At 45.5% G+C, this 14,569-nt stretch overlaps 1 protein-coding gene across 2 annotated transcripts in view; it reads left to right on the top strand.

Annotated features, from left to right (window-relative positions):
• The window catches only part of cops9 (COP9 signalosome subunit 9), a 202,300-nt gene that overhangs the window by 20,736 nt on the left and 166,995 nt on the right, over positions 1 to 14,569 (top strand). The window lies entirely within an intron of this gene.

Below are 14,569 nucleotides of genomic sequence, written 5' to 3'. Positions count from 1 at the left end.
GGAGACTGGCCCGGCTCCAAAATCCCTCCAAAGAAGCTTCCTTCAGTTTGTCATCATTTGCACGACTTCACGGACGAGAAACGGAGCAAAGGATTGAAGGATAAAGTTCTTTATCCTCTATTCTGCTGTTTAAGGGCAGTTGAATTACCAGCGTCTTGTGAATTTATGGGGGTGGGGGGCTTAAGTTTGTAACATTACATCACACGGACGAGCCGTGCAGTGAGACACCTTCACCATTCATTTGCAGATTTTCGGTGAAATCTGCCTGAACTGAAGCCTGATGCGATTTTCTTTTGTTCCAAAAAGTGAAAAATACACGTACTGGTGTCATTATAATCCAGCATTGAAGTGAACAGCTTCTAGTAAAATGTGCATCTGGGAAATTTCCACATTCGCAGTATGACTGCAGCTTGGGAGGTAAAACCTTGCATTTACCTTGCTTTTGTTTATAATATATCAATAAAAAAAACCAATAAAATGTGTGGGAGAAGTTTTTAATTTTTGTGGCACATTTTCTCGTCAGCTCAACTGGGGCCAGAAGTGGAGGAGAGCTGAGGCAAGAAGAAAAGTACACAACAAATTTCGAGGATCAGCAGGAAAGGGCACCGAGACCCCATCAGGGAGAGGCAGGAGGTTCACTAAAGATATGAGTGCGTGTCAGTGCTTTCTCAGGAACGAGATGTCCGGGTGGGGGAAGGACCCGTGAATGTGCTGCAGTGCGTTTCAGTGCCCAAAACAATAAATAGAAATATGTTGAATCTGTTTTTCTTTTTAAGCACAGTTACAGTATCATCATCATAAGGCATTTGTTTTTCATTGGGGTTATTGTTGAGTAATTAACATTCAAGTATCACTGAATACTTCAAAGCTGAGGTCGGTACGAACTGGAGCTCAGAGTGCACGGCAAATAACGCCGATACACTCATCCGGATGTGCCAACGATTCCATCTGCAAATGAATCGGATTTGTTAAATAGTGTTTACTTTAGTTTTGTAATTGACATCAAAATTGATGATTTTTTTTTTAAACCATTAAATCTACATCTAAAAATCCCATTAATCACATTGTGGAACTATAATTATCCTCCACTAAAATCCAAATGTGCAAAGCTCAAAATTACCACGTCAAAGTTTTCTGGTCTCAGTTTTTTTTCAGTCACGTCCAGCCTGTATCTTTCCTCAGCTTTGTAATGCCTTTGTGTTAACGTTGGTGCTCGTGCCTTAACGCCCTTCTCAGGTGCTCCAGAGAAAAGATTTCTTCCTACTGACAGCTGCAGAAAAGCATCCTAAAAGCAACAGAAGAGATGTTATTACCGAGGAAATGAGCGAGACCTGGCTTTTGTCAGATGTAGAATTGCAATCAGAAATAAGTAAAAAAAAAAAAAAAAAAAAAGTTAAACTTTTATTCCATTAGATGAAGAAGCGCTTTGTGGAAAACGTCAGTTGTACGGTCATAAGTGTCCGAGACTAGTTCTGCCATCTGTTTCTTCGAGTTGCTGCTTCCTTTCAAATTTGATGGCAATTCATCATCTCTGTTCATGTCTTTAAAAAAAATAAATAATAATAATAATAACAATAATTTTTACTTTCAAGTAAAAATCATGATGGCAATGTTGCAAGGTCGGACCTTCACATTTCTGTACCACTTCCAACCGGCGCTGAAGTGAATGGAGATGATTCTGACGCAGAAGATCCGTCTGCATCAGACTGAGTGGGTGAAATGTCCCTCCTGAGAGATCCTCCTGTCCACCGGCCGAAGTGTGCTGAAGTGTCCTTGAGCAAGACACTCCCTGATGGCACGCAAGTGCCAGGCTGGCTCAGACAGCTAATGATCACTTAGCACCTGACACTGGTCCCTGATTGGTCCGCCCTTTTGGAGTAGCGAAGGCCTGGAACACAATTGCCTGCGTGGGTTATTTTTCGCTTCATGGCTTCATAGATTCAGTATACTGGGAAACGATCTGTGATCACATCTGTACACTATAATCACAGTAAAAACACCGCGTAGGCTCTAATTATATCGTGATGACACTTTACCAGGTGAAGGGCAGGGTTTTCTTCGCTGGGTAAAAACAAAAACCACGTGCCGGCTTCTTGGTTACAACCTCAAAAATTCAACAGCGATGGTCGTTATCGAAGAGAAGCTCGATGATTCACTGCGAGGACATTCAGTCAAGTGTTTTTGCTTTTTTTAAAGGCTTCTCCAACGGTTTCAAAGTTAACCCGACGTCGACAACCATTAAGGAGCGTGGTCAGACTTCCTCTTTGTGCTTAAACGTCAGCATGACCGACTCACAAACGATGGACACAGTTTTGGATTGAAGGCAAAATTGAAAGTCTATGAAAAGATTACTACAAGGAAAAAGCATCAAACTTGTCAACTTGTGTGCAGACAGCCGCTTCGAGAACTGAAGCCGACTGCCAGCAGAGACGTGAAGAACCGAATCTGTGGCAGAAACGTGCTCAGGTGACACAAGTGGTTTTGTGGCAGCGTTTAATCTTTAATCAAAACGGCCCACGGTCCTGAACAACGCTGTTCAAATGGCCAGCTGTTAAAAATAATCATCCCGTTTCCAAGCCTTCTTCCATTTTTACGCCGAGCTCTGGCGGAGACAAACCGCTCGAGGGGACGACTGCGACCGATCTGAGAAGCGTCGCTGTGAGCTGAACAGGAGGAGAAGAGCGGCTGGCGTCCAGGAGGAAAGGATTACCAACCACCTGGGTGGCTGCGTGAGAGAAGCAGGATTCGGGGACTTCCTTGAAATGGCGAGCAGCCGTGGGATCGTTGGCCGCCTCCGTTGGAAAGCGCACACTGATGAGCCGAAACATTAGGACCACCTGCCGGACGGCTCCGACCCGCCGAGGCGTGGACTCGACTTGACCCCTGAAAGGTGCCCCTGAGGGTTTCTGGCGCAAGATCCTTGAAGAGCCCCGGAGGTTGGACACCACAGTCCATTAACTTATAACAGAGAGCCATCGCCTCAGGTTTCTAGCACTCAGTTTGCTTTTTTCAGTATCTTATTTTATTTGTTCAAAAATAAATGAACAGACAAAGTAAAGGATAAACATTTACTTTATCCAAATGAAAACTCCAAATTAGAGAGTAAACAACCGACATTATTGGATCCGACATAAAAACTGCATCCCAACCAAAATTTACAGAACTAAGCACAACAAATGCCGCGTCCATTTTCGAAAAGTTGCATTTCATTAGTATTATGCAAGGGGCCCCTCCAGGGTGGAAGGAGTCACATTCAACTGAACTAAACAGCGCAGGTTTGAAGATACGTTCGGTTTTCCTCCCAGCGGAGTGTGAATGCGTCAGCCGGATCATCAATTAGTCAGCGTTGAACTTGATCTTCGCTCATTTTCACTTCATCGAAATAGTTCAGGAGATGTTATGGAAACACACTCGGCTGTCACTCGCTTGCAGCAATTGTGTAATCGTGAATAATATTTGTATTTTCGCTTTCTATAATTCATCTTTATTTTTTCAACAGTTTGTGCACATCCACACGAAAAGCCCCCCCCCCCCCCCCCCCGTTTTGTTTTCTATACGGAAGGATTTTGGAAAGACATATTCTAAATAATAATCAAAAAAGCATCAGCTGTTCTATAAAAGGATGCTGCTCAAACAAAAAGAGGCGTAATCCTTCTGCAACCCAACAATTTGTCTGACAATTTTCCCCACATGATCCACCACAGTTTTTGTTTGCCGAGGTGTTTCACCAGCTGTCAGGCGCGTCTAACCGGCGATAAACTCGTTCCTTCCCGGGAATTGAGAAATTTATGCCGAATGACGCCGTCACAGTGCAATAATGTAAACATGAAACGTAAACGCTAACAAAAATGGGGAGTCACAAACCGGCACAAACGTTCCCAGGTAGCCGATAAATGTAAAATTTTTCCCCTTGATATTTTTGCCTCATCTCTATTATCTCCGTATCCGAGCCTCCCGGTGTGGCCAGTTTCCCACGAGGTTGATAAACAAGGAGAGGAGTTGAAAAGGAAAAAGGCCAGATACACACACACACACACAAAGGCTATCGCGCAACACATATTTTATGGAGGCGAGGAAGAGCAGCGGCGTTGGTCTTCATCACCGTGATCAGCCGCAGAAGGACAGAGGTGAGCGATGATGGACGGAAGTGAATGGCAGGACGATAAACAAGCATCACGTGGCTCGAGGTGTGAATCAGATGACGTGTGTGTGTGTGTGTGTGTGTGTGTGTGTGAGAGCGCAACTTGTTTCTAGAGCAATTTTCTGGTGATGAATAGTCTTCATTACTCAACGTGACCTTTGACATTTTCCTTCAGGAGCCTCATTCAGAGCTTCTGAGAAGACTGACGCCAAATGAGAGGATCAATGTGCACAATGTGCTTAAAATCCTGTTTACAAAGAAAAGGAATTATCTCACAGCTATTACCACAAGACCAGCAGCACATGGCCATGACATGGAGAAAAAAAGGAAAAAAAAAGTTTATTAGCTGATGGTCTGTTTTTTGTTTTTCCAAGATAAATCAAAGTAATGCAGGATGTCGAAGTGGTTTCATCTCTTAGTTTATCTTTAATGCCCCAAGACAAAGCTTTTTTCGAAGAGTTTCCAGAGCTTCTAGATCAGATCGCTCATGTTTTTAGCGTTCACAAAGTGACAACGTATTAAATCACTCATTGAAAAATAAAAAACCAACAACGTACGGCCGATGTTTCTTTTGTCACCCATCATCAAGCAGCCACGTGATCTGCGGGTTCTTTAGGTGAACACACGTAAGCAGGTACGAGACACAGAAGAGGCGACGACGGCAGCCGAGAATCAAAGTCCGCCCCGCTCTTCAGATGTTACTTTTATCTGCGGGGGATTTGTGAAATGGTTTTTGTGTCCTTTCTAAAAAAAAAAAACGCAAACCCGAGTCTTTTCCGACATCTGACTTGGAGAAGCTGCATCGTATTTACACTTTCCATGTGTCCAAAAAAAAACAACTCCTGTTGTTTGGGGTGTTTCCAAGTGTGCAGAGATCCATTATCAAAGACCTTCACGTTGTTTCCACACATTTAAACGGCATTATCAGATTTAGCCGGTTTAATGCAGACGAGGTCTAAAATGGCAGGACCAAGAAGGAAAAACAATTAAAACTGCAAGCAGTGATGTACTGACCCTCGCACTCTGGCGCGCCGCCTCCCCGAAGCCGTCTCCCGGACGTGCATCACGCGAGGCCTCTACGGGATTTTCCCCCTTTGAACTGCTGTTTGGCAGGAAACCACGAGGGGTGCTCGACCTGCTTAAGGAAAACTGGGAGGAGAGTCCGAGCCCCGGGAAAAATGAAATTCAGTACGTCATGGACCTGCGAGCAAAACTCCACACACTGGGTCAGATGTCACGTGAGAATTTGCTCCAGGCCCAGGAGCGTCAACAACGGCTGTACAACAGAGGGGCCAAGCTGAGGCAATTCGCACCAGGAGAAAAGGTACTTGTATTGCTTCCTTCTTCCAGCTCGAAACTCCTCGCCAAGTGGCAAAGGCCCTTTGTGGTCACACGGCGAGTAGGGGACGTCGACTATGAGGTGGTGCGGTCTGACAGGGGTGGAGCGACACAGATTTACCACCTCAACCTCCTCAAAATATGGAGAGGCAGAGCCTGTTTCTCTGGTGTCCGTGGTATCTGAGAGAGAGGAGCTGGGGCCAGAGGTTCCAAAGTCCACCAATCCTGCCTCGCTCCCTTTTGACGCCGATCTCTCCGGGACCCAGAGAACGGACGTGGCCCAGTTGCAGAAGCAGTTTGCCGACGTGTTCTCCCTCCTGCCAGGACGCACGAACCTCAGTGTACAACATTGAGACGTCTCCCGGCGTGACGGTGCGGTCGCGACCCTACAGGCTACCTGAACACAAGAGAAAAATTGTTCAGAGGGAATTGGCTGCTATGCTGGGGATGGGGGTATTAGAAGAGTCCAACAGTGCCGGGTGCAGCCCCATTGTTCTTGTGGTCAAGAAGGATGGATCTATATGACTCTGTGTGGACTATCGCAGGGTGAATGATGTGTCACGATTTGATGCGTACCCAATGCCCCGGGTCGACGAACTCCTGGACCGGCTGGGCACTGCGCGTTTCTTCACGACACTGGATTTAACCAAGAGCTACTGGCAGATTCCTCTCTCGCCAGAGTCCAAGGAAAAACCGGCCTTCTCCACTCCGTTTGGGCTATACCAATTCACCACACTTCACTTTGGGTTGTTCGGTGCCCCGGCCACTTTCCAACGCCTCATGGACCGGGGGGTGCTGCGTCCGCATGCTGCATATGCGGCTGCCTACCTGGATGAGGTCATCATCCACAGCACCACCAGGCTGCAAGATGGCGCCGTGCTAGTGGCAGCCTGTTACAGCAGCTCCCCCGAGTGTGTTTTGTTTTAAGTATTTTTCTTTCTTTCTCCTCTCTTCGGAGTTGTTGTTTTTTTGTTTTTCGTCACGTGTGTTAAGTGATGGTCAGACAATGGACTGTAACTTTTCCGGTGGCTCTTCTACTTTTTTCCTTCTTTGTAACGGAGAGCTACGCACAACGGATTGGGGGCATTGTTTACTCTCGTGGTCAGCTGATCGCGCTGGCTAGGCCTCTACTGCTGCTGCCCGGAGTGAGGCTTGAAATCCCTGACGAACTTCGGAGAAGACGTCGGGGTTGCAGAGCTGGAGCTAAGCTGAAGGCGAAGAGAAGGAGATATAAACCATCGGCACCGGCGATTTTAATGGAGAACGTGAGGTCGTTGGCCAACAAGACGGACGAGCTCGGCGCGCTGGTAAAGACCCAGAGAGAGTACCGGGAGTGCAGCATCATGTGTTTCACAGAGACACGGCTGCACTCACATCTCCCGGACCACAGCGCGGCCGTACCCGGCTTCAGGACTGTTCGGGCGGACAGAGACGTTGTTCGGAGCGGCAAGAAGAAAGGTGGAGGGATTGCAGTCTATGTGAACGAGAGGTGGTGCAATCCCGACCACGTGTGTGTGAAGGAACGTTTCTGTAGCCCGGACATTGAACTTCTAGCCGTGGGGATGCGCCCTTATTGTTTACCGAGGGAGTTCACGTCCGCCATTGTTATCGCTGTGTACGTTCCTCCATCAGCTGACGTAGAGGCAGCAGTGGACACCATCCACTCCACTGTGGCTAAACTGCAGACTCAGCATCCCAGTGCATTTTTGGCAGTTACTGGAGACTTTGACCAGTCTGGATAAAGTACTGCCAACTTTGCACCAGTATGTGAACTGCCCCACCCGGAACAATAAAACTCTGGACTTACTGTATGATAATACCATGGATGCATACAGTGCTGCTGCCCTTCCCCCCCTTGGTAGATCAGACCACAATCTGGTCCTGCTGACTCCCAGGTATGTCCCCCTGGTGCAGAGGCAGCCTGTGACCACCAGGACTGTGAGGAGGTGGACACAGGAGGCTAAAAGACGCCCTGCAGGACGCTTTGAGTTCACGGACTGGAATGCGCTGTTTGGATCACATGGGGAGGACATCAACAGCATGACGGACTATATCACAGAATACATCAAATTCTGTGAACACACCACCGTACCATCCCGGACTGTAAAATGCTTCCCCAACAACAAGCCGTGGATCACCAGTGACCTGAAGGTGCTTTAAGGTGTTTTGGATAAGATGGCGTCACGCTAGCGGCAGCCTGTTGCAGCAGCTCCCCGAGTGTTGTTATTAGTATTTTTTAAGCCTTTCTCCTCTTCGCAGTTGTTTTTTTTCTTCTCTCGTGTGTTAATTTAACGGTCAGACAATGGACCGTAATTTTTCCACGTTTCTGGATGGGGGCACTGTTATTGTTTACTCGCGTGATCAGCTGATCGCGCTGAGTAGGCCCCTACTGCTGCTACCCGGAGTGAGGCCTGAGATCCCCGTTGACACCAACAGACTTAACAAACTGGTTAAGAAGGCCGGCTCCATCATCGGCTACAAACTGGACAGCCTGGAAAAGGTGGTGGAGAGGAGGACGCTGAACAAACTATTGTCCATATTGGATAATCCTGTCCACCCTCTCCACCACCTGCTGCAAGGACAGAGGAGCACTTTCTCTAAAAGACTCCTCCAGCTCCGCTGTCACAAGGACAGATACAGGAGATCATTCCTGCCCACTGCAATAAGACTGTACAATAACTCACCTCTGGCAAAATCCATCACAGTACAATAACACTGTTGACTGTGTTTCTTGGTTTGTTTGTATATATATATATATATATATATATATAAATAATGTACTGTATATACTGTGCATTTTATATTTATAACTGCTATTTTATTGCTTTTCTATTATTCTATTATTATCATCATCTTATTGCTTCTGTAGCGAAAAAAATTTCCCCTCGGGGATTAATAAAGTAAATACCTACCTACCTAATCAGAAGAAAGCAGCTTTCAGGTCTGGGGACAGGGAGGAGCTCAGGAGAGTGCAGCGTGACCTGAAGGAGAAGCTGAGAGTGCGCAAGGACTCCTACGGGAGGAAGCTGGAGGCCAAACTCCAGCAGAACAACGTGAGGGGAGGTGTGGACCGGTATGAAGGAGATTACTGGGTTCAAGGGGAGAGAGAGACAACCAGAGGGAACCTGGAGAGAGGTCCAATGAGCTAAACTGTTTCTTCAACAGGTTTAGTTCACCGCCCTCAACTGTCTCCTCCACACCTCCCAAACACCTCTGCTGCCTCCCCCCCTCCCCTCTCTGCGCCACGGGCACTAACAGCCCTCCTGGTTCCCTGATTCTTCAGTAGCGGCCAGCCCTGGCACACTTCTCTCCCTACAGGAGGGGCTTCAACCGCCAGGGCAGGACTGTTGGAGGTGCGGGCAGCCAGGACACTACCGGAGGGAGTGTCCATTGATGGAGGTGGGACAGACGGTTCGGGTTGCCGGGCCTCCAACATCCTCCCCTGGTCCGGGAGCGCCGTATCGCGTTCCGGTAAGGATCCAGGGGGTACACACCAGGCGATGGTGGATTCGGGCTGCATGCAGTCGCTGATCTACCAGAGCCTGGTTCAGCCCGGGGCATTGGTGGAGGCATCGTGGGTGAGGATTAAGTGTGTACATGGGGATGTTCACGATTATCCGGTAGTAGCCGTAGAAATTGAGATACGGGGTAAAAAAAAGCATAAAGTGAAGGTAGCGGTTAGCTCCCGCCTTACGCACCCCCTTAATCTTGGGGACCGAGCATCGTTGCGAAAGCCCGATTGTATTTCGTAAAGATGTTGGTCGTTAGTTGTTCTTGCGTAAAGTGAATTGCCTTTTTGGAGGCTTTATCATGTTCAAAAACTCATGAAAGTGGATACACATATGTCTCCCGGTGAAAAATTTCGTATTCTAATGGAGTCGTGAGTAGGCGCGGCCAAATGGCTCGAGAGCGCCCCCTAAAGAGATGCCCCGGCGGCCACATTTACCTAAAGTCTGTTGGTTCGTAAACGGCCTCGAGTGGTCAGGCCTGTCAATCAAACAGACACGGCCCCTCCCAAAATACAGCTTTTTGAAGCTTATTTTATAATTAATGACGGGATTATTTTCAGATCGACGGCCAGAACACTAATCTGGAAGAGTAACTTTAACGAGTGATCTACAGAAAACCTTTTTTGGACTGAGAATTTCGCGAGAGAAGTTGAAAGGGAGTCTATGGAAAACCGGCGCTTTTTGGAGCCAACCTCTAGCAGCATTTGGTGGTATTGCACCTCCGCGTTGGCCTCATTTTTCGGAGCGGGAAGCTACGTCCACTTTTATATACAGTCAATGGTGTACCGCATGGATAAGTAGAAAGTGTTTATGCTAGGTGTTAAAAAGGTAGAAAGATGGGTCAAACGAACCAAATCCAAGACATGTGGAGCCTCAGAGAGACAAACGATGAAGCCAACCTGCTTGTAACAGGTCGGTTTAATTGGTAGTCGCCCACACAGGTGCCGCCACATTATCTTAACGACCCTCCCTGACTGCAGGCTCCAGCAGGTGGAAGGGAAAGGGGCCATAATAACATATACGCACTGTAATTTAAACTGTTCTATTGACGTCGGCGTAAATTTAATCAGAATATACATTATAAATGTGGAATTTAGATTATTCAATATTAAACAAAACTATTAAAATCACACTCTTAATGGTGCTTACTGCATGCCTGTTCAATTGATTCTCTCGACCGCTTATAGATTTTGAAATTAATTTAATTTGTTCCCAGGTCTCTTTTTGCAAAAAAGATTTTACGAAATAATTAAAGCGCAAATGGTTTATGCCCTCATTTGTGTCTCTACTCGGATTTTTTTCCAGCTCCCCCCCTCATTCACTGACACAAAATCTAAAGTGTATTAATTTAATTTTTTTACAACAATTTGTTTACCATAAATAGCCCCATTTGTCACTTGCTTCTGGCGGATTTTCAGCACCCATAATCCCACTTTTCCATCATGAGCTAATGCGCTCAGGGAGGAGAAATCAATTTTCTACCTTCTACATAATCCATAAATTTGAACTGCAGCTTTGTGATGGATTTGCCCCCTCAGCAGATATTGGGGGTGAAAAGTGTGATCAGTGTCCTCTTTGTGTTATGGCTGCCTTGTCTCAGGTGGTGTTTTCACCAGGGCCGCTCCATATTGATCAGGAGTTAATGGGAATGCTGTGTTGAATAAGGGTCCTTTTGTTAGTTGAAGGTCTCTATCCCGAGTGAGAGGTGGTGCTGTGGGCTAATGGTTTAAATGTTTTATGTGGATGTCAAATCAGTATTGATGGTAAATGTGGTCACAGTTGAGGCGATAAATTCTTCAAATTTTTCGTGTCTTTGGGAAGCAGTTTCAAAAACTGTTCTTCTGGGACCAGTTTGCTGTCATTTTGATTTACAGGGATGTATTTTTGGGCCAGAAAAACACAGGGCGCTCTAGATGCTGCTCAGTTTTCCCTTTTAGGCACTTTCGCATTAGCCTGGTGTGAACCAGGCACCAATTTACTGTGAACACAGGTCTGGAAACCCTCCATAGGGAATCGCTTGCAGTCGTTTTATCCTACCAAATGACCAAAAAAAGAAAGAAAACCTGTGAACAAAACTCTCCCCCTTTCCCACAGTCAAGAATCTGCCACTGCCTGGACCCTCAGCTTAAATACCTTTTCGGATTGTACCATTCACATTTCTGTCAGGGAATGGCTCTGCCCACAAAGTGCAACTATATGTTCAATTCAGTCACACCTCAACTTCATTACAACTTTTTGCTTTAAAAAAAAAAAATTCTAATTATCTTTCATCTTTGCTTGTGACACAAGAGATATATAAAAAATAAAAATAGAAGAAACAAGAACAGAAAACATAAACTCATTTGAACCCCCTGTATGATTCACTTGATGAAGTCCACCAGGCTGCCACACAATCAGCACCTGATTGCTCTGCCACACCTGGCCTCACTTAGGAGGAAATGAACCCCGAAGAAAAACTCACTGACCAGACTGAAGTTATTTTATAAAACTACCAAATCAAACATCATTAAAAATGTATTATATATTTACAAGAGGCAAATTCCCCTCCCACAAATAAAACACAAGCCCCAAAAGATAATTTTTCACACTCTTGTACACACAATTTATTAACTTGTGCGTGTAAAACCAAAATCAATAAAGGAGCACAGAAGTAATCATCCAACAGTAAGAGTCAGGAAAAAACTAAATGCTGACGATCCGGTCGATAAAACGTCAGTCTTCTCCACAGACTGTTTTGCTCACTCGAACCGACACGGACGTTTGTCCTCAAAGTGAAGCGATACTAAAAACCAATCTGAAACTCCCTCCTATCTTTGTCACGCCGTTAACGAGGATGCATTTAGTGATTTAGCGGAGATGCGTGCATAGTTTTCCATTACGACTCCCAGTAGGAACGGCTGCGGTCCAGTTACAAATGAAGCAGCGACCTGACAAGAGGACATACCGTTCAGTCCAATTAAAACCGAGCCAGAGGAAGGACGCCCCGAGGACACGTCAGACTATCAATTGTTAATGAAGGGGGCTGTTTTCCTATTGTTCCTGCTTTGCTTAATGTTTTTCTTGCATACATAAAGGCCGCTGATATTGAGCTCATTTATCTTCGGTAACTTATTTTTCTTGCATTTGTTTGCGATGTTTAGCTACATTTGTTGTGATCCCTGTGGCGTCATTAACAGTTCAGGGTGTGCTTCTGAGTGACAGACCAGTCCATCACATTTAAGACAACTCATGATGATCACCATTATCACAGTCGTGCCTCTTTATCATTTTTAATGCCTCACGAGTCTGCTGATCGCAACTGCTGACCACGTTTCGCTTCAAACTGACTTAAAACTGCTATTTCATTGTTTGTTTGTTTTGTTCTTTTTCATGTAGATAACTGGTGCATCATAGTCAGGTTTGGGATCTTGGTTGGTATTAACAGATCCCAATTAACTGCATGAATATATGGGTCTGGCCCATAAACTATGTAAAAGTGGACGTAGCTTCCGGTTCTGAAAAATGAGGCCAATGTGGAAGTGCCTTAAGCTGCGATACCACCAGGTACCACTGGAGGTTGGCTTTGAAAAGCCTCCGCCTCCATAGACTCCCATTCAACTTTTCTCCAAAAATTCTCAGTCAATACAATTTCTGCACAAGTTACCTCGGTGTTGTTAGCTAAAGTCGCTCCTGCTTATTCGTTTTCTGGCGGTCTATCTGAAAATAATCCCTCATTCATTAGAAAATAAGCCTCAAAAAGATGTGTTTTTGGGGGCGTGTCTGTTTGATTGACAGGCCTGTGGTGCTGACAGGTTACGGCTATCCATGGGCGGGAAGTAGTATCGCCGGGTTTCCAGTCAGGTCGAGTCAGATCCACCTTCTTTCAATTTTTCTTGTCCCTCTTAAATTCCCAAATGATTGTTAGCATTGCTGCAGCTGTTTGTATCGCTTCATCTCGCTCTCCCGCCACCACAATTGTTGGAACCACATTTCAAAATAAACTCTTGACTTCACTGCACTGGTCGCTGGTTAGTCCGCCCCGATGATAGCAGCTCGGGATTTCTTATGTATGTATGGTGGTTGACCAGGAGGTAAACTGGGGTTAATGGAACAATAAGCAAACAAATAAATAAGTGCTCTTTTGCTTTTAGATTCCCAAGTCAGACTCTGATGAACCAAATGGACTGAAGTTTTTGAAAAGAGAAGAAAAACACTTGAGGCTCACTCAGTCTGGAAAATATTCCGACGTCATTCTCGATATGACGAGGTCTCTCGCGGGAGAGATTTATTATCCAAAAAATGTCCCATTTTCCATTTGGCCACTAATTTGTTTTGAGCTTTGTAAAGTCTTGTCTTTAGCCTTTTCCTCATGTGTTTGTTATACTGTTTTGTATCTGTGCTGTTTGTGTCACTGTGTGGACTGTGTTGACAGGTCATCATTGTAAATGAGAATTGGTTCTCAATTGATTTTACCTGGTTAAATAAAGGTCATATATAAAAGTTAATTTGATGAGTGTGCATGGGCGGTGGCGGGAAACCGCTGCTCAGCCGGGGCTTCATAAATCCAATTTTTATGGTCTCACTTGTGTCTGAAGCAACAGACAGTTGTTGCGTCATGCAACACTGTCCTGTGTACGGTCTGAACTGCATGCTTTGGCACCAGTGTCTCCACGAAACACCGATGACCTTTCGCCCTGTTTTTTTCTTTCTGTCCTCATGTGTGAGCACATCCTGCCGGCAGTGTGCAGGAGTGAGACCGGCTGAGGTAAATCGGGGACGGCATGCGTTAAATATCATAACCTGACAATAATAAACACACCAAGGGCATCCAACCGTGAAGTGTCTCTTCAGTGTAATGAAAATAGAGGCTATCTGAGCACCGCCACTGCAAACTCTCATTGCCATGTTGATAATTATCCTTCCCCCTGAGCTATCACATCCTGTTTTGCTTCATCATCCGGATCTCTCAAGTGAGAACGCGGTCCACGGGTGGGTGACAAATCATTTCCCGACAAAATTAAACTTGGCTGTGCCTCGAAAACACAACAACACAGACCTGTAAACAACAGAGTGGGAAGTCTTTTGTTTTTAGTAGTAGTATTATTTCTGGGTGTATTAACCCAGAAATGAAAACACAGGCAGCAATGTTTTGCACTGCTGTAAAAATCACATGTGATTAGTTAACTATTTCGACATATTGCAGCAATGAATGAAAGAGTCTCCTTAAAATTTTAAACCCCAAAAAACTCGACTTCCAGTGCTGCGAGAAACTGAAGCATTAATTACTTAAACATGGATGGATCTGCACTTAAAATACTAAACATTATATAACTTGCTGGAGCTGAGCGGCGTTATGCTTGCTACTTCGATTTGTTACATTCCTTCCCGGCAACTTCTCAGTATAATTCGATTAAGATTTGTGAGCACTGTGTCCTGACACTCCATCACAACAGAGTAACAATTTATTATACAGGGCGCTGCAGTTAGTTGCAGATGTCTGGAGTCGATAATCGGGTCTAATCTGTCTGGTTATGCAATAGGTGTCTCTGCGAGTGATAAAGCCGCGGTTTGCTCTCTCCCCGTATTCACGTCCCAGACAGAG

Source organism: Brachyistius frenatus, unplaced genomic scaffold (genome assembly GCF_029030835.1).
Source record: "Brachyistius frenatus isolate BFR_SWC_R1_liver_20210118 unplaced genomic scaffold, ASM2903083v1 Contig_21, whole genome shotgun sequence".
NCBI lineage: Eukaryota > Metazoa > Chordata > Actinopteri > Embiotocidae > Brachyistius > Brachyistius frenatus.
Note: the sequence above shows the minus strand (reverse complement) of the source record. Positions and strands in the feature narration are given on the sequence as shown.